The sequence below is a fragment of the Aethalodelphis obliquidens genome, unplaced genomic scaffold (assembly GCF_003676395.1).
Source record: "Aethalodelphis obliquidens isolate GAN/ISIS:26980383/991018 unplaced genomic scaffold, ASM367639v1 scaffold98, whole genome shotgun sequence".
Classification (NCBI taxonomy): Eukaryota; Metazoa; Chordata; class Mammalia; order Artiodactyla; family Delphinidae; genus Aethalodelphis; species Aethalodelphis obliquidens.
In genome coordinates, this window is record NW_020838042.1 from 594,384 (window position 1) to 621,324 (window position 26,941).

The following is a 26,941-nucleotide window of genomic DNA, read 5'->3' on the forward strand; positions in this document are numbered from 1 at the left end:
AATGTTAAGACCTGATACTATAAAACTCTTAGAGGAAAACATAGGAAGAACATTCTTTGATATAAATCGCAGCAATATCTTCTTCGATCCACCTACTAGAGTAATGGAAATAAAAACAAAAATATACAAATGGGACCTAATGAAACTCAAAAGCTTTGGCAAAGCAAAGGAAACCATAAACAAAACATAAAGGCAACGAACAGAACGGCAGACAATATTTGCAAACGATGCAACCGACAAGGGACTGATCTCCAAAATCTACAAACAGCTCATGCAGCTCAATATCAAAACAAACCCAAACAACCCAATCAAAAAATGGGCAGAAGATCTAAATAGACATTTCTCCAAAGAAGACATACATACAGCCCAGAGACACATGAAAAGATGCTCAACACTGCTAATTATTAGAAGAATGTGAATCAAAACTACAATGATATATCACCTCATACCATTCAGAACAGCCATCATCAAAAAGTCTACAAACAATAAATGGTGGAAAGGGTGTGGAGAAAAGGGAGCTCTTCTACACTATTGGTGGGAATGTCAATTGGTACAGCCACTATGGAGAACAGTATGGAGGTTCCCTAAAAAACTAAAAACAGAGCTACCATATGATCCAGCATTCCCACTCCTAGACATACATCCGGAGAAAATTATGGTTTGAAAGGATACAGGCACCCCAATGTTCACTGCAGTGCTGTTTACAACAGCCAAGTCATGGAAGCAACCTAAATGTACATCGACATATGAATGGATAAAGAAGATGTGGTACATATATACAATGGAATATTAATCAGCTATTAAAAAGAATGAAATAATACCATTTGCAGCAAAACGGATGGACCTGGAGATTATGATACTGAGTGAAGTAAGACAGAGAAAGACAAATATCATATGATATTGTTTACATGCAGACTCTAAAACAAATGATACAAATGAAATTATTTACAAAACAAACAGACTCACAGACTTAGAGAACAAACTTACGGTTACCAGGAGGGTAAGGGTAAGGGTAAGGGTGAGGGGAAGGAATAGTTAGAGAGTTTGGGATTGACATGTACACACTGCTATATTTAAAATGGATAAACAGTACTTCCCTGGTGGTCCAGTGGTTACGACTCTGTGCTTCCACTGCAAGGGGTGAAGGTTCAATCCCTGGTCAGGGAACTAAGATCCCACATGCCGCCCAGTGCAGCCAAAAAAAAGGGTAACCAAAAAGGACCTACCATATAGCACAGCAAACTCTGCTCAATATTATGTAACAACCCAAATGGGAAAAGAACTTGAAAAAGAATAGACATGTGTATATGTATAACTGAACCACTGTGCTGTACAAGTGAAACTATCACAACACAGTTAGTCAACTGTACTCCAATATAAAATAAAAAGTTAAAAAAAATTCAGAGTTTGAGACTGATAAATACACACTACTGTATTTAAAATAGATAACCAACAAGGACACATTGTATAGCACACGGAACTCTGCTCAATATTCTGTAATAACCTAAATGGGAAAAGAACTTGAAAAACAATACATACATTTTTAAAAAAAGAGTGAAAATGAAATATATTTTCTGACAAATAAAAACAGAATTCACAATTCACTGAAAAGTCATAAAGCAAAAAAACTGACCCAAAATGGAAGGTCACAGATGCAGAAATGAATGAAGAACCATGAAAGTTTAAGTAAGAATGTGAAAAATCTAATGGGGCATTGATTGTATAAAATAATAATGTCCTGTGGGGGTTAAAATACGTACAGCAACTTATCTTCCAACCCACTAAATTATATACATGGAATATGTACAGCTTTTTGTAGAAAAATATACATACAGAATATTAAGTTACAGGACAAGAGCATGTATGTCAGGAGATCAGTAAGCGGAACAGAGGTATTTTAACGTTCTTGCTTCAACCAGGAGGAAGATAAAACTATCAGTTAACACTAGACTTTGATAAGTGACCTATGCATGCTGGAAGTGCGAGTGCAACCATGAAAATAATTAAAATGAACATGTGATATCTGAACCAATAAAGGAAAATTGATATAAAAACAATCAAATAAAAGGAAGAGAAAAATAAAGAACAGGTGGGACAAAAATGTGCTGCTGTATTTAATCTCAAAATGTCAGTACTTACATAAATACAAATGGACTGAATGTTCCGAAAAAAGAGAAAGATTATCAGACTTAAAAAAACAATCTACAAACATATGGTCTCTTTCAAGAGACACATTTAAACATAAGCATACAGAAAGGCTGAAAGAAAAAAAAATATATCATGCAAACACTAGCCAAAATAAAGATGGTATAGCTAAATTAGTTTCAGAAAAAACAGACATCAAAGAAAAAGTATCACTACAGTTAAAAGAGTCACTTCAACGATGATAAAATGTTTAACTCACCAGAACATAATTAACTAAATTTATATGCACTTGGGACTTCCCTGGTGGACCAGTGGTTAAGAATCTGCCTTCCAATGCAGGGGACGTGGGTTCCATCCCTGGTCAGGGAACGAAGATCCCACATGCCACGGGGCAACTAAGCCCACGCACTGTAACTACTGAGCCTGTGCGCTCTGGAGCCCGCACGCCAGAACTAGAGAGTCCACGCACCACAACTAGATAGAAGCCCATGTGCCGCAAAGAAGAGCCTGCACGCCACAACGAAAGATCCCACGTACCCCAACTAAGAACCAACACAGCCAAATAAATAAATAGTTTCTAAAAATTTACATGCACTTGATATAATGACCTCAAATTATATATACAGGAAAAGCTCACAGAACTAATAGGAGAAATACACATACATTAGTATCATAGTGGTGGATTTTAAGGTATCTCTCAGTAGTTGAAATAAGCAGACAAAAAAAATCAGTAAAGGGCTTCCCTGGTGGCACAGTGGTTGAGAGTCCACCTGCCGATGCAGGGGACACGGGTTCGTGCCCTGGTCTGGGAAGATCCCACATGCTGCGGAGCGGCTGGGCCCGTGAGCCATGGCCGATGAGCCTGTGCGTCCGGAGCCTGTGCTCCGCAATGGGAGAGGCCACAACAGTGAGAGGCCCACGTACCGCCAAAAAAACAAAAACAAAAACAAATCAGTAAGGATAACACAACACAATTAACAAATCTGATTGATGGGCATATATAGAACTCTGCATACAACAGCTGCAGAATATATTCTTTTCAAGGTCTTACATATTTACAAAAACTGATCACATGTTGAGCCATAAAGTAAATCTCGAGAAATTTAAAAAGACTGAAATCACTCAGAGAAAGTACTCTAAACCAGAAAACAATTATAAAATATGCAGTTAGAGAATTCTTATATTAGTGGAAATTAAAAAATACACTTTAAAATAACCCATTGATCAAAGAAGAAATTACAATGGAAATTAAAATATGTTGTGAAACTATAATGGAAATACTACATATCAAAAATAATGGGATGCAAGTAAAGACATACTTGAAATGTGTAGTTTTAACTGCATATGTTAGGAAGGAAGTAACGGTGCAAATTAATACCTAACCACCCTTGTTAAGAAGTTAGAAAAATAAAAGCAAAAGGAATCCTAAAAAAATAATAAATATAAAAGCAGATATTAACAAAATAAAGAAACACCAACACAGCTGGTTCTTTTGGAAGAATTACTGTAAGTGCTAATCCTCTAGTAAAATTCTTTTTAAAAAGAGAAGGAGGAAAAAAAGATACATATACCCAGTATCAAGAATGAAAAAGGCCCGAGAGAAATAAAAACATATGTCTGCACAAAAACTTGTACATGAATGTTCATGGTAGCATTACTCATAATAGCCAAAAACTGAAAACAACTCAAACATCCATCAACTGATGAATGAATAAATTAAATATGGTATATCCATACAGTAGCATGTTATCTGGCAGTAAAAAGAAACGAAGTACAGTTGACCCTTGAACAACACGGGGATTAAGGTTGCTAACCCTCCACACAGTTGAAAATCTGAGTATAACTTATAGTTGGCCCTCCACATACATAATTCCTCTATGTACACAGTTCCTCTGTATTCACGGTTCCACATCTGCAGATTAAACCAAATGCAGACTGTGTCGTACTATAGTGTTTACTACTGAAAAAAGTCCCCATATAAGTGGATCCACACAACTCAAACCCCTGTTGTTCAAAAGTCAACTGTACTGATAATATGCTACAACATAAGTGAACTTTGAAAACATTATGCTAAGTGAAAGAAGCCAGTGACAAAAGACCACAAATTACATGATTCCATTTATGTGAAAATTTCAGGAAGAAAATCTACAGAGGCAAAAAGATTTGTGATTGCCTAGGGCTGATGGGGCAAGAAGGAGCTCGGGGAAAATGGGGAGTGATTGCTAATGGGTGCAGCATTCCTTTTTGTTCTGAAATTGATTATGCTGATGGTTGTACAACTCTGTGAATGTTATAAAAACCGCAAAATTGTACACTTCGAGTGGGTGAAATGTGCGGTTATACCTCAAAGCTATTAAGAAAAGAAAGGAGGAACATTCAGTAAGGAATCTGTAGACAATAAATGATAAAAGGGCATAACTGTAATGCCCATAATTTGAAAATTCGGATAAAATGGACAAATATTTTAAATATATAACTTACCAAGTTGTAAGAAGAAATAAATTCATACCAAGCATCTTTTCCCACAATGGTATAAAAGTAGAAATCAATTACAAAAAGAAAACTGGAAAATGCACAAATAGTGGAGATTAAACAACATGCTACTGAAAGACTAAAAGATCAACAGAGAAATGGAAAAATACCTTGAGACAAATGAAAATACAACACACCAAAAATTATGAGATGCAGCAAATCAGTTCTAAGAGGGAAGTTCATAATAACTGAGGCCTACCTCAAGAAACAATAAATATCCCAAATAAATAACAAAATATTACACTTCAAGGAACTAGAAAAAGAACAAAGTTCAAAGTTAGTAGAATGAAGGAAATAACAAAGATCAGAGTAGAAACAAATAAAATAGAGGCCGAAAGACAAAAGAAGAGATCAAGGAAACAAACAGCTGGTTCTTTAAAAAGGAGACAAAATTAACAAACATTTACAACAGATACCACAGAACTATGAAGGATCATAAAAGACTACAATGAACAATTATACACCAACAAATTGGACAACCTAGAAAAAATAGATAAATTCCTACAAACACACAACCTTCCAAGAATGAATCATGAAGAAATAGAAAATGTGAATAGACCAATTACTATTACAGAGACTGAATCAGTAACCAAAAATCTCCCAACAAACAAAGAGTCCAGGACCTGAGAACTTCACTGGTTAATTCTATATTCAAAGAAGAATTAATACAAATCCTTCCCAAACTCCTCTAAAAATAGAAGAGGAGAGGACACTTCCAAACTCATTTTACAAGGCCAGCATTAGGCTGATACCAAAACTAGACAAGGATAGCACAAGAAAATTACAGGCCAATATCCTTAATGAACACAGATGCAAAAATCATCAACAAAATATTAGCAAACCAAAGTCAACAATACATTAAAAGGATCATACACCATAATCAAAGGGGTTTATCCCAGGGAGGCAAGGATGGTGCAACACCTGCAAATCGGTCAGTGTGATACACTACATTAACAAAATGAAAGATAAAAATCATATGATCATCTTAACAGATGCAGAAAAAACATTTGACAAAATTGAACATTAATTCATGATAAAAATTCTCAGCGAAGCGGGTACAGAGGGAATGAACCTAAACATAATAAAAGGATGTATGTAACAAGCACACAGCTAACACTATATTCAACAGTAAAAAGCTAAAAGTTTTCCTCTAAGATCAGGAACAAGACAATGTCCACTCTCATCACTTTAATTCAACATAGCATTGGAAGAACTAGCCACAGAAATTAGGCAAGAAAAAGAAATAAAAAGCAACCAAGCTGGAAAGAAAAAAGTAAAACTATCAATTTTTGCAGACGACATGAGATTATATATAGCAAACCCATAGGATTCCATCAAAAAACTGTTACAACTAATAAACAAATTCAGTAAACTTGCAGGATACAAAATCAATACACAAAAACCCTGTTTCTTTACACTAATAATTAACTATCAGAAAGAGATGTTAAGAAAATAATCCCATTTACAACTGCATCAAAAAGAATAAACTATCTAGGATAAATCTAACCAAGGAGGTTAAAGACCTATATACTGAAAACTACAAGACACTGACAAAAGAAACTGATGACAGAAATAAACAGAAAGATAGTCTATGCTCATGGATTGGGAGAATTAATACTGTTAAAATGTCTATACTACCTAAAGCAATCCACAGATTCAATGAAATCCCTGTCAACATTCCAATGGTATTTTTCACAAAAAGATAAACAATCCTGAAATTTGTATGGAATCACAAAAAACCTCCAATAGTCAATCTTGAGAAATAAGAACAAAGCTGGAGGCATCATGTTTTCTGGTTTCAAACTATATTAAAAAGTTATACTAATCAAAACAGTATGGAGGGAGACCTTCAAGATGGCGGAGGAGTAAGACATGGAAATCACCTTCTTCCCCACAAATATATCAGAAATACATCTACATGTGGAACAACTCCTACAGAACACCTACTGAATGCTGGCAGAAAACCTCAGACTTCCCCAAAGGCAAGAAACTCCCCATGTAAGTCAGTAGGGCAAAAGAAAAAAGAGACAAAAAAAGAATAGGGACAGGACTTGCACCCCTGGGAGGGAGCTGTGAAGGAGGAAAAGTTTCCACACATTAGGAAGCCCCTACACTGGCGGAGACAGGGGTGGGGGTGGCGGGGGTGGGGGAGCTTCAGAGCCACGGAGGAGAGTGCAGCAACAGGGGTGGAGAGGGCAAAGCGGAGCGATTCCCACACAGAGGATTGGTGCCAACCAGCACTCTCCAGCCCGAGAGGCTTGTCTGTTCACCCACCGGGGAGGGTGGGGGCTGGGAGCTGACGGTCGGGCTTCGGAGGTCAGATCCCAGGGAGAAGACTGGGGTTGGCTGTGTGAATATACCGTGAAGGGGGCTAGTGAGCCACAGTGAGCCGGGTAAAAGTCTGCAACTGCCTAAAAGGCAAGAAACCACTGTTTTGGGGTGTGCGGGGAGAGGGGATTCAGAGCACCACCTAAACAAGCTCCAGAGATGGGCACGAGCCGCAACTATCAGAGCGGACACCAGAGATGGGCATGAAATGCTAAGGCTGCTGCTGCAGCCACCAAGAAACCTGTGTGCAAGCACAGGTCACTATCCACACCTCCCCTCCCAGGAGCCTGTGCAGCCCACCACTGCCAGGGTCCCGAGATCCAGGGACAACTTCCCTGGGAGAACACATGGCACGCCTCAGGATGTTGCTACGTCATGCTGGCCTCTGCCGCCGCAGGCTTGCCCCGCACTCCGTACTCCTCCCTACCACTGGCCTGAGTGACCCAGAGCCCCCTAATCGGCTGCTCCTTTAACCCGGGCCTGTCTGGGCGAGAACAGACGCCCTCAGGAGACCTACCCACACAGCCGGGGCCAAATCCAAAGCTGAATCCCAGGAGCTGTGAGAACAAAGAAGAGAAACGGCAACTTCTCCCAGCAGCCTCAGGAGCAGCGGATTAAATCTCCATAATCAACTTGATATATCTTGCATCTGTGGAATACCTGAATAGACGAGTCATTCCAAAATTGAGGTGGTGGACTTTGGGAGCAACCGTAGACCTGGGGTTTGCTTTCTGCATCTGATTTGTTTCTAGATTTACGCTTATCTTAAGTCAGTATGTACAAGTTATTATCACTGGTAGATTTGTTTATTGATTTGGTCGCTCTCTTCCTTTTTTTTATATATAGAATTATGTTTTTCCTTTTTCTCTTTTTGTGAGTGTGTATGTGTACGCTTCTTTGTGTGATTTTGTCTGTATAGCTTTGCTTTTACCATTTGTCCTAGAGTTCTGTCTGTCCGGTTTGGTGTGTGTGTGTTTTGTTTTCTTTTCTTAGTATACTTTTTAGCACTTATCATTGGTGGATTTGTTTCTTGGTTTGGTTTCTCTCTCTTTTTTCTCTTTTTTTTTAATTACTTTTCAAGTTTCTGTTATTTTTAATAATTATTTTTCAATTTTTACTTTAACAACAATTTTATTTTATTCTTTCCTTTTTTTTTTCCTCCCTTTTCTTCTGAGCCATGTGGATGACAGGGTCTTGGTGTTCCGAGCGGGTGTCAGGCCTGTGCCTCTGAGGTGGGAAGGCCGAGTTCAGGACACTGGTCCACCAGAGACCTCCCGGCTCCACGTAACATCAAATGGCAAAAGCTCAGCCACAGATCTCCATCTCAACACTAAGACCCAGCTCCACTCAATGACCAGCAAGTTACAGTGCGGGACACCCTATGCCAAACAACTAGCAAGACAGGAAAACAATCCCATCCATTAGCAGAGAGGTTCCTAAAATCATAATAAAGACAGAGACACCCCAAAACACACCACCGGACACAGTCCTGCCCACCAGAAAGACAAGATCCAGCATCATCCACCAAAACACAGGCACCAGTCCCCCCAACCAGGAAGCCTACACAACCCACTGAACCAACCTTACCTTCTGGGGGCAGACACCAAAAACAACGGAAACTACAAACCTGCAGCCTGCAAAAAGGAGACCCCAACACAATAAGTTAAGCAAAATGAGAAGACAGAGAAACACACAGCAGATGAAGGAGCAAGGTAAAAACCCACCAGACCAAACAAATGACGAGGAAACAGGCAGTCTACCTGAAAAAGAATTCAGAGTAATGACAGTAAAGATCCAAAATCTTGGAAATCGAATGGAGAAAATACAAGAAACGTTTAACAAGGACCTAGAAGAACTAAAGAGCAAACAAACAATGATGAACAAGACAATAAATGAAATTTAAAGTTCTCTAGAAGGGATCAATAGGAGAATAACTGAGGCAGAAGAACGGATAAGTGACCTGGAAGATAAAATAGTGGAAATAACTACCACAGAGCAGAAGAAAAAAGAATGAAAAGAATTGAGGAATTCTTACAGACCTCTGGGAGAACATTAAACGCACCAACATTCGAATTATAGGGGTCCCAGAAGAAGAGAAAAAAAACGGACTGAGAAAATATTTGAAAAGATTACTGTTGAAAATTTCCCTAATATGGGAAAGGAAATAGTTAATCAAGTCCAGGAAGCACAGAGAGTCCCATACAGGATAAATCCAAGGAGAAATACGCCAAGACACATATTAAGCAAACTATCAAAAATTAAATACAAAGAAAACATATTAAAAGCAACAAGGGAAAAACAATAAATAACACACAAGGGAATCCCCATAAGGTTAACAGCTGATCTTTTAGCAGAAACTCTGCAAGCCAGAAGGGGGTGGCAGGACATATTTAAAGGGATGAAAGGGAAAAGCCTACAACCAAGATCACTCTTCCCAGCAAGGATCTCATTCAGATTCGACAGAGGAATTAAAACCTTTCCAGACAAGCAAAATCTAGGAGAATTCAGCACCACCAAATCAGCTTTACAACAAATGCTAAAGGAACTTCTCTAGGCAAGAAACATAAGAGAAGTAAAAGACCTACAATAACAAACTTAAAACAACTAAGAAAATGGTAATAAGAACATACATACCGATAATTACCTTAAATGTAAATGGATTAAATGGTCCCACCAAAAGACATAAGACTGGCTGAATGGATACAAAAACAAGACCCATATATATGCTGTCTATAAGAGACCCACTTTAGATCTAGGGACACATACAGACTGAAAGTGAGAAGATGGAAAAAGATATTCCATGCAAATGGAAATCAAAAGAAAGCTAGAGCAGCAATTCTCATATCAAACAAAATAGACTTTAAAATAAAGACTATCACAAGAGACAAAGAAGGACACTACATAATGATCAAGGGATCAATCCAGGAAGAAGATATAAAAGTTGTATATATTTATACACCCAACACAGGAGCACCTCAATACATAATGCAAATGCTAACAGCCATAAAAGGGGAAATCGAGAGTAACACAATCATAGTAGGGGACTTTAACGCCCCACTTTCACCAATGGACAGATCGTCCAAAATGAAAATAAATAAGGACACACAAGCTTTAAATCATACATTAAAAAGAAATAACTTAGTTGATATTTATAGGACATTCTGCCCAAAATCAACAGAATACAGTTTCTTCTCAAGTACTCATGGAACATTCTCCAGGATAGATCATATCTTGGGTCACAAATCAAGCCTTGGTAAATTTAAGAAAACTGAAATCGTATCAAGTATCTTTTCCAACCACAACACTATGAGACTAGCTATCAATTACAGGAAAAAAATCTGTAAAAAATACAAACACATGGAGGCTAAACAATACACTACTTAATAATCAAGAGATCACTGAAGAAATCAAAGAGGAAATCAATAAATACCTAGAAACAGATGACAATGAAAACATGGCGACCCAAAACCTATGGGATGCAGCAAAAGCAGTTCTAAGAGGGAAGTTTATAGCAATACAATCCTACCTCAAGAAACAAGAAATATCTCAAATAAACAACCTAACCTTACATCTAAAGCAATTAGAGAAAGAAGAACAAAAACCCCCCAACTTAGCAGAAGGAAAGAAAGCATAAAGATCTGATCAGAAATGAAGAAATGAAGGAAAGGAGAGCAAAGATCAATAAAACTAAAAGCTGATTCTTTGAGAAGATAAACAAAATGAATAAACCATTAGCCAGACTCATCAAGAAAAAAAGGGAAAAGACTCAAATCAATAGAATTAGAAATGAAAAAGAAGTTACAACTGACATTGCAGAAATACAAAGAATCATGAAAGATTACTACAGGCAACTATATGCCAATAAAATAGACAAGTTGGAAGAAATGGACAAATTCTTAGAAATGCACAATCTTCCGAGACTGAACCAGGAAGAAATAAAAAATATAACCAGACCAATCACAAACACGGAAATGGAAACTGTGATTAAAGATCTTCCAACAAACAAAAGCCCAGGACCAGATGGCTTCACAGGCGAATTCTATCAAACATTTAGAGAAAAGCTAACACCCATCCTTCTCAAACACTTCCAAAATATAGCAGAGGGAGGAACACTCCCAAACTAATCCTACAAGGCCACCATCACCCTGATACCAAAACCAGACAAAGATGTCACAAGGAAAGAAAACTACAGGCCAATATCACTGATGAACATAGATGCAAAAATCCTCAACAAAATACTAGCAGACAGAATCCAACAGCACATTAAAAGGATCATATACCATGATCAAGTGGGGTTTATTCCAGGAATGCAAGGATTCTGCAATATACGCAAATCAATCAATGTGATAAACCATATTAACAAATTGAAGGAGAAAAACCATATGATCATCTCAATAGATGCAGAGAAAGCTTTTGACAAAATTCAACACCCCTTTATGATAAAAACCCTGCAGAAAGTAGGCATAGAGAGAACTTTCCTCAACATAATAAAGGCCATATATGACAAACCCACAGCCAACTTCGTTTTCAATGGTGAAAAACTGAAACCATTCCCTTTAAGATCAAAACAAGACAAGGTTGTCCACTCTCACCACTAGTATTCAACATAGTTTTGCAAGTTTTAGCCACAGGAATCAGAGAAGTAATAAAAGGAATCCAAATCAGAAAAGAAGAAGTAAAGCTGTCACTGTTTGCAGATAACATGATACTATACATAGAGAATCCTAAATATGCCACCAGAAAACTACTAGAGCTAATCAATGAATGTGGTAAAGTAGCAGGATACAAAATTAATGCACAGAAATCTCTGGCATTCCTATACACTGATGAAAAATCTGAAAGAGAAATTAAGGAAACACTCCCCTTTACGACTGCAACAAAAAGAAGAAAATACCGAGGAATAAACCCATCTAAGGAGACAAAAGAACTGTAGGCAGAAAAAGATAAGAAACTGATGAAAGAAATTAAAGATGATACAAACAGATGGAAAGATATACCATGTTCTTGGATTGGAAGAATCAACACTGTGAAAATGACTGTACTACCCAAAGCAATCTACAGATGCAATGCAATCCCTATCAAACTGCCAATGGCATTTTTCACAGAACTAGAACAAAAAATTTCACAATTTGTACGGAAACACAAAAGACCCCGAACAGCCAAAGCAATATTCAGAAAGAAAAATGGAGCTGGAGGAATCATGCTCCCTGACTTCAGGCTATACTACAAAGCTACAGTAATGAAGACAATATGGTACTGGCACAAAAGCAGAAATACAGATCAATGGAACAGGACAGAAAGCCCAGAGATAAACCCACACACATATGATCACCTTATTTTTGATAAAGGAGGCACAAATATACAAAGGATAAAAGACAGCCTCTTCAGTAAGTGGTGCTGGGAAAACTGGACAGCGACATGTAAAAGAATGAAGTTAGAACACTCCCTAACACTATACACAAAAGTAAACTCAAAATGGATCAAAGACCTAAATGCAAGGCCAAACACTATAAAACTCTTAGAGGAAAACATAGGCAAAACACTCTATGACATAAATCACAGCAAGATCCTTTTTGACCCACCTCCTAGAGAAATGGAAATAAAAACAAAAATAAACAAATGGGACCTAATGAAACTTCAAAGCTTTTGCACAGCAAAGGAAACCATAAACAAGACCAAAAGACAACTCTCAAAATGGGAGAAAATATTTGCAAATGAAGCAACTGACAAAGGAGTAATCTCCAAAGTTTACAAGCACCTCATGCAGCTCAATATCAGAAAAACAAACAACCCAATCCAAAAATAAGCAGAAGAACTAAATAGACATTTCTCCAAAGAAGATATACAGACTGCCAACAAACACATGAAAGAATGCTCAACATCACTAATCATTAGAGAAGTGCAAGTCAAAACTACAATGAGGTGTCACCTCACACCATTCATAATGGCCATCATCAAAAAATCTACAAACAAAAATGCTGGAGAGGGTGTGGAGAAAAGGGAACCCTCCTGCACTGCTGGTGGGAATGTAAATTGATACAGCCACTATGGAGAATAGTATGGAGGTTCCTTAAAAAACTAAAAATAGAACTACCGTACGACCCAGCAATCCCACTACTGGGCATGTACCTTGAGAAAACCATAATTCAAAAAGAGTCATGTACCAAAATGTTCAATGCGGCTCTATTTACGATAGCCAGGGCATGGAAGCAACCTAAGTGTCCATCCACAGACGAATGGATAAAGAAGATGTGGCACATATATACAATAGAATATTACTCAGCCATAAAAAGAAACGAAAGTGAGTTATTTGTGGTGAGGTGGATGGACCTAGAGTCTGTCATACAGAGTGAAGTAAGTCAGAAAGAGAAAAACAAATTCCGTATGCTAACACATATATATGGAATGTTAAAAAAAAAAAAAGGTTCTGAAGAACCTAGGGGCAGGACAGGAATAAAGATGCAGACATAGAGAATGGACTTGAGGACATGGGGAGAGGGTAGGGTAATCTGGCACGAAGTGAGAGAGTGGCATGGACTTACATATACCACCAAATGTAAAACGATAGCTAGTGGGAAGCAGCCACGTAGCATAGGGAGATCAGCTCGGTGCTTTGTGCCCACCTAGAGGGGTGGGATAGGGAGCGTGGGAGGGAGGGAGACGCAAGAGGGAGGAGATATGGGGATATATGTATAGTTGATTCACTTTATTATAAAGCAGAAACTAACACATCATTGTAAAACAGTTATACTCCAATAAAGATGTTAAAAAAAAAAAAAAGTAATACACGTCCTGAAAAATGGCTTAGGCACTCCTCCACTCCCACCCTGTGACCTCTGTTTCGGACTTGGGTCTTTGTGCTGTTTTTCAGGGACTGCTTTGAGTTTAGCTGTCCTGATATACATAGTGGTGGTACCGTTGAAAAGGACCTCAGAGTTGAGGATAGGATGAATATCAAAGTCATAATTTAATTTTAAAAAAAAACTGTATGGAATTGGCATAAAAACAGACACATAGATCAATGGTACAGAACAGAGAGTCCAGAAATAAACCCACACATATAGGATCAACTAATTTATGACAAAGGAGCCAAGAATATACAATGGGAAAATGAGTCTCTTCAATAAATGGTGTTGGGAAAATTGGACAGCCACATGCAAAACAAAAAAACGGACCACTATGTTACACTATACCCAAAAATTAACTCAAAATAGAATAAAGACATGACTGTAAGACCCAAAACCATAAAACTCCTAGAAGAAAACACAGGCAGTAAGCTCCCTGACATAGGTCTTGGTGATCATTGTTTGGATCTGACACCAAAAGCCAAGGCAACAAAAGCAAAACTAAACAAGTGAGATTACATCAAACCAAAAACGCTTCTGCACAGTGAAGGAAACATCAAGAAATGAAAAGGCAACCTACAGAATGGGAGAAAATATTTTCAAATCATCTGATAACGGACTAATATTCAAAATATACAAAAAACTCACACAACTCCACAGGAAAAGAAACAATCTGATTAAAAAATGGGTAGGGCTTCCCTGGTGGCGCAGTGGTTGAGAGTCCGCCTGCCGATGCGGGGGATACGGGTTCGTGCCCTGGTCTGGGAGGATCCCGCGTGCCGCGGAGCGGCTGGGCCCGTGGGCCCGCTGAGCCTGCGCGTCCGGAGCCTGTGCTCCGCAGCGGGAGAGGCCGCGACAGTGAGGGACCCGCGTACCGCAAAAAAAAAAAAAAAAAATGGGTAGATGTGAATGGACATTTTTTCAAAGAAGACATATAGATGGCCAAAAGGTACATGAAAAGGTGCTTAACATCACTAATTATCAGGGAAATGCATATCAAAACCGCAATGAGATACCACCTCACACCTCTCAGAATGACTATTATCAAAAAGACAAGAAATAACAAGTGCTAGCAAGGATGTGAGAAAAGGGAACCCTTGTGTACTGTTGGTGGTAATGTAAATTGGTGCAGCCACTATGGAAAACAGTATGGAGGTTCCTCAAAAACATCAAAAATAGAACTACCATACAATCCGGCAATTCCATGTTTGGGTATTTATCTAAAGAAAACAAGAACACTAATTTGGAAAGCTATATGCACCCCCATGTTCACTGCAGCATTATATAAATTATAAAATAGCCAAAATATGGAAACAACCTAAGGGTCCATCAAGGAATAAATGGATAAAGGAAACTGTGGTGTATTATTCAGCCTTAGAAAAGAATGAAACCTTGCCATTTGTGACAACATGGATGGACCTCAAGGGCTCTTCAAGGGCGTTATGCTAAGTGAAAAAAGTCAGAGGAAGAAAATATCATATGGTCTCTATTATATGCAACATCATATAGTCTCTATTATTTGCAGAATCTTAAAAAGAAAAAAAAAGCTCATAGATACAGAAAACAGATTTGTGATTGCAAGAGGTGGGAGTGGAAGAAATGGGTGAACTTGTTTTGTTTTAGTTTAAATAAATAGAAAAAATAAATTTTTTAAAAGAAATAACAGGTACCTTCCTTAACTCTTTTTACAAGTCCGCCAAAACTGGACAATAAAACAAAATTAGAGGCCAATCTGACTCAAGAACAAAGGTACAAAGTTCCTATGTTAAGTAAGAGGAAAATGTGATAATGACCAAATTGGGTTTATTCCTGGAATGCAAAGTTGATTTGGCATTAGGAAATCTATCGATATAATTTGATTCGAGAAGTAAAATAATATATTAACAATAGGAAAAGCATTTGATAAAATCGAGTATCACTCATGATATGAGCTCTTACCAAACCACAAACAGAATGAAACTTCAATAGAGTTACAGGTAAAAAATTACACCAAGTATCATATTTAGAGTAGAAATGTTGAAAGTTTTCCCCTTGAGAAAGGGAACTAGAAAATACTGCCCTCTACTACCACTTCTATTCACTTAGTTTATCTTATAATATAAGTACTAGTCAGAACACTAAGAAACAAAATTGTCACAGTTTGAAAGGAAAAAACAAGATTCTAAAAGATAAATTCCTGAAAGTAATAAACGTTTAGCACAACTGATAGATACAAGCTTGATATACAAAAGTCAATTGTATTTTTATAAACAAATGAAATCTATAAAAACTTACAATATCAAAAAGTATCAAGATCTAGGAATAAAACTTTCAAAAGTTGTGAATGACTTTTGGAGAAAATTATAAACATTACTGAGAAAAATTAAAGAGGACCTAAATAAATGGAGTGGTATATCATGTTCATGAATTAGAAAGCAACATGATAAAGATGTCAATTCTTCCTAAATTGCTCTATAGATTCCATGCAAATTCAGTCAAAATCCCTCGGTATGTTGTGTCAGTGTGTGTATGTGTGATGTGTGGGAAGTTCCAATATGATACTAAAATTCACATAAATGTGCAAAGGGCCAAGAATAGCCAAGATGCTCTCAAAGGACAATTGGGTGGAAGAGCTTGTTCTACTGAACATCAAGACTTACGACAAACCTACAGTAAAGAAGACAGTGTGGTATCAGTGCAAGGACCAATGGAACAGGACAGCCAAGTAACACAACCAGAGACACAGGAATATCTGATTCTTGACAACAGTAGGGAAAAGACAGTGTGCTGGGCCAATTAGCTATCCATGTGGAAAAAAGGAATATTGTCCTCTTCCTCACACGATGCACAAAAATTACTTTCAGGTAGATGTTAGACCTATATAAGAAGGCTAAAACAATAAAGTTTCTGGAAGATGACAGAGAATATCTTCAAGACCTTGGGATAGGAAAGGATATTTTAAACCGAACCTGATGTCTAGTTTAAACATAAAACACTGATAAATCAGACTACATTAAAATTTAAAACTTTGGTTTATCAGAAGACACATTAAAAATGAAAAAGCATGCCCCTGCAGTGAGTGAGGGCTCATTTCTAGCATACAGTAAAGAACTTCTACAAATCAGCAAGTCAAAATAGGCAAGGGAGTACATGACACATTTCTGAAGGAATACCACCCAAAACAGTTATAAAAGCACAAACCTCAGTCACCTAGATCTAGTTTTAAATCTGACACTTTCCCTAAGATTTACAGACTAAAAGATTTTTACTATATATTAATATTTTCAAAATTGTTTAGATGCCTGTATTAAAGTAAGCCAGTTTTCTCATTCTTTCTCTAGTCACAACTCTAAAACAAATATGTATCATTGAAAAAGTCCTGTTTAAGAAATCTTTGCCCACTCCAAGGTCAACAAAGACATTCTCCAAAAACTGAGACCTACCTACATACCCATCAACAACAGAATGATATATTCACATAATGAAATATACAGTAATGAGAAGGAATAGTTAACAACTATATACAATACAGATAAATCTCACATTCATAATGCTGCAAAAGAGAGTACAGTAGGATTCCATTTATATAAAATACAAAAGTAGGCAAACCTAATCTTTGATGTTAAAAGTCAGGGAAGGGCTCCCCTGGTGGCGCAGTGGTTAAGAATCCACCTGCCAATGCAGGGGACACGGGTTCAATCCCTGGTCCGGGAAGATCCCACATGCCGCAGAGCAACTAAGTCCGTGTGCCACAACTACTGAGCCTGCACTCTAGAGCCCGCATGCCACAACTACTGAAGCCCGCGCGCCTAGAGCCCGTGCTCTGCAACAAGAGAAGCTACTGCAATGAGAAGCCCGCGCACCACAACAGAGTAGCCCCCACTCGCCGCAACTAGAGAAAGCCCTCGTGCAGCAACGCAGACCCAATGCAGCCAAAAATAAAATAATAAATAAAATTAAATTAAGAAAAAAAAGTCATGGAAACGGTGGGGGGATGATAGGGCGGCAAGTGACCAAAAGGGCAAACAAAAGGGGCTTCTGAAAGTGGCTGGTCATGTTCACTTTTTTGATCTGGCTGCTGGTACACAAGTGTGCTCAGTTTGTGAAAATTCACTAAACTGTTCACTACTGATGTGTACTTTCTGTACATATATTAAATTTTAATAATTTTTTGATGTGTACTTTCTGTAAATATATTAAATTTTAATAATTTTTTAAGTGTGAAAGAGTACCTATTTTTCAAAATTGGTTAGGGGATATGAGAGCAAAAAAGTTTGAAGTCCACTACTTCAGGTCAAAGCACAGAAATTAAATAACTTAACAAAAACTAAAAAAGCAGGTATTAGACAACATGCTAATTACCAAAAAATATTGATAGAGCTGTCAAACCAACTAGAGACTCTCAAACTTACAGTAACAATGGTTTGAAACTATTTGAACGCTGAAAGATAAACTGATTTATACCTAGATTAGTGACTAATGCTGATTCATAAAGATCCAAGATAAGCAAATTGACCTTATAGGGTTTTTTTTAATTTATTTTATTCAAGTACAGTTGATTTACAATGTTGTGTTAATTTCTGCAGTACAGCAAAGTGATTCAGTGATATATATATATATATATATATATACACACACATTCTTTTTCACATTCTTTTTTTTTCTTTTTTTCCCACATTCTTTTCCATTATGGTTTATCACAGGATATTGAATATAGTTCCCTGTGCTATACAGTAGGTTTCTATTAAATAAAAGGGTTTCAAATCTTAGAAATGAATAGATTCACACATCTAGTCAAATCTCCTAATTTTATATACAAACGAAGAAACCCTTGTCCTTTGAAGTTGGGTGATTTGTTCAACGTCATAAGCAGCTCTTGATAAGTAGAAACAACTGAAACTATTTAATTAAGTTCTCCCCTCTGCCAATTTTCTCTAAGTACTAGGGGATTTCCACCCACCAAGAGTACTTGTTTACTGACAGTGTCCCTCAACACATACCATATTCAACTGAAACATTTTCATCCAAATTTTACCAACTCAAAATTAATTTCTTTGCCATCCATGACTAATAGCCAAAACCTATTTCTGGGGCAGAAAAGATAAGACTTTCTAAAGTAAAGCTCATGATGTGCAACCTAACAGATAACTTTCTGTTTACACTAAGTGATGACTGTGACATCAATCTTAAGGCATATGTCACAATTTAGAATGACAATGGCACCTATAGCATACGGTACCCTGAAAAAGACAAAATAAAATCAATCACGACCACAAACTGAAGCCAACACATATAAACAAATGTGCTAAATTAGTAACAAATTATTGTCCTAACTTAATATTAATTTCTCAATCAAAATTATAAGTACTTTCTGCAATTCATTCCAGTTAGCTTCTACATCCAATATAAAGCATGCTTTTTATATATCTTTAACATTTTAAAAAGAATGTCTTGTCACTTTGAAGCTAAATCCACCAAAAGTGAACAGTACATAAAACCCATTTAGTCCAACATATTTTTCAATTATAAAAATGCTTCAATCTCACCCTAACACCATAGCATTCTTTCCTCTATCACAGGACTCCTCTTATTTCAAACTATAAAGTTCAGTGCCAAGATGACTCCCTGAAGTTGCCAACCCCAGGGGAAACACCTGGCCTTTTGAGGATCTGCAGAAAGCTTACATCACAAAATGGTTTTATGGCCACAGAAACTTATTCACTAAAGATTAAAAATGACCTAACAACTAAATGCAACATGGTACCATCAAATGGATCCTAAAACAGAAAAGGACATTAGTGGGAAAACTAGTGAAATCAAATAAAATCAGTTTAGCTAATAATAATATACCAATGTTAGTGTCTTAGTTTTGACAAACATACCATCACTGTGTATACCTGGATGAAAGGCATATGGAATTCTGTACTATTTTTGCCTATTTTTTTAAAAAATAACTCAGTGAGAACTACCAAAAGTCAAAAGTTTGCACCTCAATTCTGACCCAATCACATGTCCACAGTCAGTATCTTCAAGCAATGTTGTCTCCACATCCCTACAAAGCCTAAAAAGGGGATGAGGAGAGGTTCCCAGAAGGGACTCTTTAAATGCCACCTATTTCTCCAATATTACTACATAAAATAAACCCCAGAAAAGCCAAAAACACACACACAAAAAAAGATGCTTACTTTAGGCAGGGATGAAAATGAAAAGGTATGAAACTATTTCTCAGTGGAAAGGGAGGAGAATAATCCTATTTAAGTACAAAAAAGGGACTTCCGGGCTTCTCTGGTGGCGCAGTGGTTGAGAGTCTGCCTGCCGGTGCAGGGGACGTGGGTTCGTGCCCCGGTCGGGGAGGATCCCACGTGCGGTGGAGCGGCTGGGCCCGTGAGCCATGGCCGCTGAGGCTGCGCGTCCGGAGCCTGTGCTCCACAGCGGGAGAGGCCACAGCAGTGAGAGGCCCGCGTACTACAAAAAAAAAAAAAAGAGGGACTTCCCTCTATTGGTCCAGTGGCTAAGAGTCTGCACTCCCAATTCAGGGGATCCGGGTTCGATCCCTGGTCGTGGAACTAGATCCCACATGCCGCAACTAAAGTTCCCACATGCTGCAACTAAGACCCGGCGCAGCCAAATAAACAAACAAATAAATAAATAAATATTAAGTACAACAGATATGGCCAGTGGACAGCCAAGTAGAGAGGGGTATTCTGGCAGTCCTAAAACAGTAAAGGTTAATAATATATATATAACATTTCTCATGCACTCACCAATGGGCCAGCTACTGTTTTAACTGCTTTATATATATTAACACATTTAATCCTCCCAAGAACCTTGTAAAATAGGCAGTACTTATATCTACACTTTACACATGAGAAGTTCTGTAAGTGATGGAACAGAGACCGAGGGCAACCACTACACTGGCAACCACTACACTACACAGCTTCTTGAGGAGCCAAGCCAGGAAAAAGCTCCTGCCTTCTAGAGACCAGGTCCCACTACTTACCCTGTCCTTAGCCTCCACCAGAAGAAAGCCCTCTGCCCAAGGCTTGGGAGTGCTTGCTGGAATCGTGAAGGAATGTGACCCCACCACGCCATCTTCAAGATTGTGTTCATAATCTTTAAGTACCTGATGCACTCAGTGCAGATTCTTGTTGAGACACTGTTATACATAGAAGTTAGCTTTTATAGTACTATCAGTCTTCAAATTCAGATATGCTGGGCTGGCCTGAGAATCTAAAGGCCATATGTGACATTATTTCTGTGGGAAAATGGTGCTGACTTCCTAAAAGAAAGTCTTAACCATTTAGAAATTAAGGCTCTGTCTACACAGGCTCTGGCCTTATAGTTAAACAAATTTTAATAAAGACTGTGATTACTAAAATAATCCAGTTTTGCTCATAACGTCAAAGTGGCACAGTTCCTTATACCTAACATAATAGGAATGGTGTTACTGAAAAAAATTAGTTTAATATTTTATGAATTTCCTGCACTACGGCCAATTTTGGATGTATCCAGCAATGAATATACTGCTCTCCCTGGCCCCCCCTAAGCTTTGCATTTAAAAATTATTAACAAATAAATATATCTTACACACACACACACACCCCCACAACAGAAGGGGTGTTATGTCAGAAGGTAGCTAAAGTAGTAATAGCAGCAGTAATAATGATGATGACAAAGTAGTAATAATAGCAAGAAAAACTAACTCTTTTTGAGCATTTACCATTGCTAGGCATGTTCTACATACTGTACATCTCATTTAATCGTCATGAAAATCCTGTGAGGTAGACATTACACTATCCCAACTTCAAAAATGAGGAAACAGGTCAGAGATTAAGCAACTTGCCCAAGATCACAGAGCTAGTTAGTGTCAAAAGTAAGATCTGAACATTTGAGCATTTTACCCCTAGAGATTTTATTTTTAACCACTGCAATCTGTGTGTAATTAAATAATCTAGTAAACTCTTAAAATAAACAGTACTTAACTCAAATTCATTTTTAAACAAGATTGGTTTGGAGACCAAAAAAAATGGTCCCATCTCGCCTTTTATTAGAAATATGTCCTTCAACCAAGCTAAGACTGAACACATTTATGGATAACAAATTCTAAATGTATTTTGCTTTGCTTTTATCACTTTGAAATCCCTCAATTGTTTGAACCATACAAACGGTGGTAACAGCATGCAACTTCAACAACAAACTAATAAAACTTTACTTTAAAATCTTTTGATTAAAATAAAACACTGTCCATGTTTACCACTAAGTAAACTTGGGTAAAATAACTGTAGGAGTTCCAATACCCTTGAAAAGTTTGAGAACAGCAGCAAGAAATAGCGGGAACAAGATATTCCTTTTATGACAAAGAAAAATTCTGTTTTTTCCACAACACTGTAACATCTGCTCTAAGGACAAACATTCACCACAAACATTAACCTGGGATAGACTGAACTTCAATTGTATTTCAAAACATGTGCCTAAATTCAGAAATTCTCCACTGACCATCTAAAAAGACTAACCGTTTATCTCCCAGAAGAGCCACCTGATCCACATAACAGATAATTTTGGATAGCTTAACCTGTGCTCCCTACCAGCCCATGAGTAATTAACAAAAAGCATGCAACCCCTAACAACTTCTGAAGCACAAGCTGTTTTTTAAATCACCTACTTGAACCTCAGAACTTGCCTTCCCAGGAAACAAAGATCTAAGGTGCCAGATTTCCAAGCTAGTCCACTAAAGCTTAAACATCCATAAGGTTACAGGTATAATAAAATACCAAACCTGCATGGGCAATGTTTCTATGGGAAAACCCATTTAACAGTCAACTTAGAATAAAAGAATATCCCTGCCCCAATAAGCCTTGGAAGTAAAAAAGAATCCTTCCCTCCTCTAACTGGGAGTCAGCTCCCCTAGGACCACAGGCCTAGGCTTCCATGATCAAGGCCAAGGAGGAGGAAAGGCATGAAAGAGGGCAGTCGACAGTGCATCAGCCTTCAGAGTTAGAAGGACAAAAAGGTAGAGCTGTAGTGGAAGGAGATCCTGGGATGAGGAAGGCACGACCTACTTGGGAATAAAGGATGAATGGTGGGATGGCAGCTAAAGGAGCAAGGAAAAAGTGTGTGAGGGTCGGGGTGGGCTGCAGAAGACAATGAGGGAACAGTGGCTACTCCTGCAGCAGATGGGCTTTTACAAACTTTCCTCCTTAATGCTTCAGAGAGAGAAGGAAAAGAAGCCGTGGCAAGGGTCTTGACACTGCCTCCCTCTCTCTGGCTACTCTCATTCTCCTTTGCAAGAGAGAATGGAGTGGGTAAAGGGCTCCTGTCCGGGTCCCTCTTGACCTCCTAGAGCACAAGGGTTTGGAGAAGGGGAGTGGACTCAGAGAAGTTTCCTTGCCCTCCTCGTCATCATTGATTCTGCCGAAGACTTCAGTGTCAATTGAGAACTAATGGAAAGCTCCAGATACCAGCAGGAACAGCACCAGAAAGAGAGGAAGCAGAGGAAGGAGAGAAATTTGAAGCAGGAGAGAAGTGGGATGTTAGAGGGTCAGACAAATAAATTAATAGAACTGCCAATAAATTAAACTATAATAAATGTTCTTAAATATTTAGGATTAATTCATTTTGACAGTTTCAGAAATTTCATAGGACCATTTCACTTTTAGATAAATGAACATTTGTGGTCATGATAATAAACTGAGGCTTATTATAAGGAAGGTATGAAAATAAACTTCTAAATACATATGAGACAATCTCCTGGTGTCTTTTCTTTATATAGTGGCAATATAAATCATTTCAGAAAGGCTTTTTTATTTACTTGGTGAGCACTCAGTTACATTATCATTTGTTGACTTTTTCACCTCAGTAGCCCAAATACGGTAATCACCTTCACAAGTAAGGAATATATTTAACCCTTTCTTGGGAGTATAACTATTATGAAAAACTTGCTCTTTCATTACCAAACATCGCCCGTGAGGATTTCAAGATATTACATTTCAAGCAAAGCTCTAAACTCCATAAAACATAAGCAGATGCGTCCTGAGGAGCACAGGACTGTTTTTTCTTCCAGCCTCTTATGCCCATGTTTCTAGAACTTCCAGCCAGGGATAATTAATTCGACAGGTAAACCTAACCAAATGACCTGGTAGAGGATGAGTGCCAGCACTTAGCATTCTTTTTTTTTTTTAATTTCAGCTTTCAGCAGCTACTCTTCCAGTTGAACTCTCTCTTGAGCAGAGATAATGGCCAGGTAGGCAAGTTCAGCATCAAGTCAAAGATGCAAGAGCAGAGACCAGTGGGGGACAAAAGTGACCAATGACCATGCACTGGGAAGATGTTTCTACTGTTTCACCAACGTCTCAGGTCTTTCACTCCCTAGCCCCATAAAAGATTATGCTGGATCCCAGAACAGCTGCTGTATTTTCTGCAAACCACAAACTGGGTCCAAAACCTCTGTACTAAATTAAAGAGAAGAAAAACATCTGCTATCAAGTACTTCACTTGCTGGAGAAGGTGGGTGGGTGGGTAGGTGTGCGTAAACCTCCAAGTTATGATAAAGCAAATTCAAATCCTTATAAACAGTTCATATTTTATTTTAGTAATATAATTTGAAAAGCTACTCAGGACCAGAATAAACAAGATATCTGATCTTTGAAGTATCCTGGGCATGCTGAAACTGAAGGCAAAGATACTGAAAACATCTGAATTTCAGATAGGTCACTACCGACTACTAGGAATCCTCACTAATCAGCAGACTTCTGCTAAAATGTTAACCTCTGGCTAGAAAATGGAAAAATCTGCAAAGAAAAAAAAATGAGATTATCTTCAGCCAAGGACACTGAACGCTTTCAAGATTACCAACAGAATTGAAAGGTTTCTTTGTAACAAAAATTTCCATTTTCATAAAATATGTATTAATCAGCACATACACTTATGCAGAGTATAGTAGAAAAATCACATATTCTAGAATCAGACACACATGAGTTTGGGTTCTAGCTCCACAATTTACCAGCTATATGACCTACTCAGAAAAGTTACTGAAGAATACTGGAGGTTAGTGTTTATCTGTACAACAAAGATAACATCTTTAGCACAGGGTAGCTATGAGGATTAAATGCAAACATACGTAACCCACCAAGCCCAGTGCCTGAATACTCAATGTTAGCTCCCTTTGCTCCAACACAAACTGTACAGTGTGTTGACAGTGTGTCAAAGAAACATGTGGGAGAAAATTCAGAGCGACAGAACACAGATTATTACGTTCGGTCAAATATTAAGATAAAAATCACATATGTAATATTTACCTTCACTAAAGTGTGGAAAAGAAGCTAAGTTTGTCAAATTCTTCTTCTTTCCCATTCATTCTTGTTCTTTTACACACCAGAACTAAATACATCACACGCCAAAATTGTTGTCTGGTTGACAAACGTTGCTGATGAACATGGAATTGATAAGCCCCGTCTGGACCAAAGGTGACAAGTTTTCTTAAGCAATTTAAATAAATTACGTTTCAGTAAGGACATAAATGCTTTGCATCAACGGTATGAACTTCTGACTTTATATGCAGCTTACTTTATAACCCACCTTGTCCCCCATCCCATCCCCCCAAATTCTGCTTTTAGGCACCTTAATAAGCCGGCACACAGCACTAAACTATAGAATTCCACCTGGGAATAACTCTAATCTGTTGTTGGACCTCAGAGGACTGCTTGTGTGATCTTTAAATGAACGTCAACAGTATCTTCGCCTTACTCCACACCTGCCAACAATCATTGCAAACCTCTTTCAGAACAATTACTACTATCACTACTAACCATTCCCAGGTCTCAACACCCTCGACAACCCCAACCTTGGTGCTGCTAGTCTTCATTCCCAAGCGCTTTGCTGGGGCTTGAAACCAGTCCACAGAGGTTCACTACTTGTAATGCCCAGGGTCCGGCGAGGAACGACATCATCCCTCTCGGCTCGGGGGGCGAAAGCCAACCCAGGCCCCCGGCCACTCCCTCTCTCCTCGGCCTCCAGGGGCGTCCCGGGAGGGCGCGGGCGCGTCAGGCCCTGCGCAAACCTCCGGCAAACCCCGCATTTCCCGGAGTCCGCCGCAGCCCCAGGCCGAGACGAGCCCTCGGGACACCCGCAGACCGGCACACGCCCAGCGCCCGGGAGAGGGGTCACCGGGACGACCCCAGGGCCAGCCCCGACGCCCCGGCTCGGGCAGGTGCCGGGCCTCCTCACGGACACTCACCCGCAGCCGCTGCTCCCCGTCCGCCGCTGCCGCCGCCTTGCCCTCGCGCCAGTCGCCAGCTCCCACGGGGGTCCGGCCCCAGCGTCACTTCTCCGCCCGACCCCCCCCTTGGGTGCGCGCTGCGCGGGGCCCGGGTCCGGTGAGAGGAGGAGCAGCCGCCGCCGCCGCCGCCCCCTTTCCTCCCTCCTCCTTCAAGGCGCGCCGCCCACCGAGACCCGCCTCGTGTTTCCTGGATCCGGTCTCGGCGAGAGCTTGGCAAGCGAACCTCCGGCTTCAGGGTTCGCATCGAGCGCCGTCGCTCGCCAGGCACAAAGATGGCGCCGCCGGGGGACTGCCGATGGCGATCTCGCGAGGTTTCCCCCACAACCACGGGAGGGCGGGGACCCACAGGAAAGGCGGTCAATGAGGGTAACCTAAGCTGACTTCACAGCAAACGCTACCCCATATCGGAAACGTGCAGCACCAGGCGAACGTTATTGCGCCTGCGCGCGGAAGGACGAGAACGCATGCCCAGAGCAGCCCCTGAAATAGGACCCAGTTCTCCGTGTTTTACCTGTTTCCTCTGGAAGCGCGGGGCGGAGAAGGAGGGGGCGGAGCAACCAGGACCGAAACCAGGGAAAGGATTGGGCGGGACCCGGAGGCGAAGTGAGAGAAGTCCCTTAAGGCTTGGTCATCCCTCCAGAGCACGAACAGCTTACACACTTTGGCGTCTCCGGGAGTCCTCCAACCCTTTCCTGTCCCTACTCTTCCTGTCACCGAGTATTCTTTGCAAAGTCTCAGCTGCCCCTTCATCCTGTTGTCGGTTCGCTTGCTGTATGCAACCATAGCCCTCCTGTTTCTCACATCACCACCTAACTTTCTCTTTCATTTTGGCACTACA

General features: G+C 39.3%; 1 protein-coding gene across 3 annotated transcripts in view; it reads right to left on the reverse strand.

Moving 5' to 3' along the window:
- Positions 1 to 26,386, reverse strand: part of TAB3 (TGF-beta activated kinase 1 (MAP3K7) binding protein 3) — a 101,355-nt gene extending 74,969 nt beyond the window's left edge. For 2 of the 3 annotated variants that reach the window (XM_027096082.1, XM_027096081.1), the window contains exon 1: positions 26,062 to 26,379. The gene's annotated coding sequence lies outside the window, so the exon portion shown is untranslated. Of the gene's footprint in view, positions 1 to 26,061 lie in introns of all 3 variants that reach the window. The other variant, XR_003430666.1, reaches the window with a different exon arrangement.
- Positions 26,387 to 26,941: the final 555 nt, after the last annotated feature.